We start from the raw sequence: 2,744 nt of genomic DNA, 5'->3' as shown, positions 1-2,744 counted from the left end.
CGTGAGGTTCTTGCCCATAGATGCTCTTTTCCTCCTTGAACCATTTCCCTGAGCACAGAGGCCTGGAGACCTTTTCAGAAAAGACTCAGGCACAGAAGGCATTGAGTCCCTCAGCCCCACCTGTGCCTGCTGTTATGAAATCACCCTCCCTGTTCAGCAGCAGCAGGCTGGCATTTCAGTTGTTCAGCCTAATGGTCATCTCTAAGGGGTCTCTAACAGGTGATCAAAGCTCATCTTTTCACTCCTGACTTTCCCAGGTGACCTTTGCCTTTCCCTAAATCCTACCTGCACAATGAAGTTAAGGCTCAAAATTTTCTCGTTTGTGCAAGGATCTCAGAAAGTCACTGCAGGGCCCCCTTTTTTTTTTTTATTGTAACACACAGAGAGCAAAACTCTCCATATACGCAGCCACTCAGTCAGAAAAGAAAGCAGACAGTGAATTAGAGAGGGGATGACAACATCATTACAAGTAAAACACCATGCCAAAACCAAAAAATGCAGACAACAGACTGGACCTGTAATAAGTTACATCATAAATAAATGCTATGCAGAAGAGGGGCAGTTTTTTACTTCTGAATACCATCCAGTCAACAGTTTCCACACTGCATCCTTGAGCTCCTGGTTCCTCATGCTGTAGATGAGGGGGTTCACGGATGGAGGCAACACTGAGTACAGAAGTGACACCACGAGAACCAGGGTTGCGGAGGAGACAGACGGGGGCTTCAGGTGGGCAAATGATCCAGTGCTGATGAACAGGGAGACCACGGCCAGGTGAGGGAGGCACATGGAAAAGGCTTTGTGCCGTCCCTGCTCAGAGGGGATCCTCAGCACGGCCCTGAAGATCTGCACATAGGACACCACAATGAAAACAAAACACCCAAAGGCTAAACAGACACTAACCACAAGAAGCCCAACTTCCCTGAGGTAGGCGTCTGAGCAGGAGAGCTTGAGGATCCGGGGGATTTCACAGAAGAACTGGTCTACAGCATTGCCGTAGCAGAGGGGTAGGGAAAATGTATTGGCCGTGTGCAGCACAGCATGGAGAAACCCAGTGCCCCAGGCAGCTGCTGCCATGTGGACACAAGCTCTGCTGCCCAGGAGGGTCCCGTAGTGCAGGGGTTTGCAGATGGCAACGTAGAGGTCGTAGGCCATGACTGTGAGGAGAAAATACTCTGCTGAAATGAAAAAAAGAAACAGAAAGAGCTGTGCAGCACATCCTGCATAGGAGATGTCCCTGGTGTCCCAGAGGGAATTGGCCATGGCTTTGGGGAGAGTGGTGGAGATGGAGCCCAGGTAAGGAGGGAGAGGTGTAGGAGGAAGAAGTACATGGGGGTGTGGAGGCGGTGGTCACAGGCTACAGCGGTGATGATGAGGCCGTTTCCCAGGAGGGCAGCCAGGTAGATGCCCAGGAAGAGCCAGAAGTGCAAGAGCTGCAGCTCCTGTGTTTCTGCGAATGCCAGGAGGAGGAACTGAGTGATGGAGCTGCTGTTGGACATTTGTTCACTCTGGGCTTGGGGAACCATTCATGGAGGAAAACACAGTAAGTTAGCAGAGACTTCTCTAAGCAAAATGAAATCCATTACCCTTAGACTCTGCCCCAACCACATACAGCCCTTCTCATTTCCCAGGAGCCCTCCTACAGTTCCGTGGGTGGAGCTCTGGTTTGTGCTGGCTGATTTTGCTGTGAGCAGCAGAGCCTCTGCCCGCTGGCTGCCGAGGAGTCAGCCCTGCTCTGCAGCAGTGGCTTCAGGGGAACGGTGGGGACAGGGACCAGTCCTGGTGGTTGGCTTTGTCAGGTGAATCCGCTCCTAACGGAAAAGGGCCTGTCAGCATCTGCACTGTCCGTACTAAGGAAATAGGATGGCAGAAGGCAGTTTGAGACATCTGGGAGGTGTTCTTGGATGTCAGAAACCCTCAGCATTTCTGCTGCCCTTGGGCAGAAGAGAGTGCGTCGTGCGAGGCAAGAAGATTGCCTGTGGCTTAGAGCAGAGTGAGGGGAGCTGGTCTGTCCCTCCGTCTTGTTCCCAGCTTGTACCTTCATGAGGTGGAGAGTGACCACACTCTTATGTCATGTCATACAACCAGACACTGCAGAGAGTAGAGGCATCCAGTGCAGACCACACACTGTCTCACCCGTTCTCAAGGTCTCAGCACCCCACTTCTAGACAAGAAGAAATGTGGCTCATTTGACCAACCCAACAGCTTTTCCTTGGTTGTAGCATCTCGGCATTTCTCCATGGTGCTTTCGGATAACACAAAGGTGGTATGGGGCAGGCTTGCATGCTGGAGGGCAGCTTGGAAGGACACCCCTGAAGGAGTTAGCCAAGTGTTCTAAATACAGCATCTGATTAAGGGAAACCCAGATCGTTCTCCAGCCCCACAGACTCCATTGCCCACAGCCCCACACGTCAGAGGAAAGCTGGGACACTAGTTCCCAAGGACATGCCCACATGAATGGATGAACAAGATCAGTGTGTGACTCTGCAGCTGAACCTCCCACCCCCCGGGGGAGTCTGCCCGCAATAAAAAGATAACTTTAAAACAATCACATGGAGAAACAAGGAAAAGCACAGTGAGGGTCTGGCTGAGAGAGGCCAGGGCAGAGACAGCCAGGCACTCGGGAAAGCGTTACCCTGACCCAGCTGTGCATGTCACCTCCCAGACAGTGATGGACAGTGATATTGCAGGACAGTTGCCTTCTGCCTGATTGCTGGTCAGCAGGAAATAAATATGTGGCAGGAGGG

General features: G+C 52.0%; 1 pseudogene; it reads right to left on the bottom strand.

The window, feature by feature from the left end:
* Window positions 1-543: 543 nt before the first annotated feature.
* On the bottom strand, window positions 544-1,496 carry LOC104633372 (olfactory receptor 14A16-like; annotated as a pseudogene).
* Between the last annotated feature and the right edge of the window lie 1,248 nt (window positions 1,497-2,744).

Source organism: Balearica regulorum, unplaced genomic scaffold (assembly GCF_011004875.1).
Source record: "Balearica regulorum gibbericeps isolate bBalReg1 unplaced genomic scaffold, bBalReg1.pri scaffold_57_arrow_ctg1, whole genome shotgun sequence".
NCBI lineage: Eukaryota > Metazoa > Chordata > Aves > Gruiformes > Gruidae > Balearica > Balearica regulorum.
This window is presented reverse-complemented; position numbering and strand designations above follow the sequence as displayed.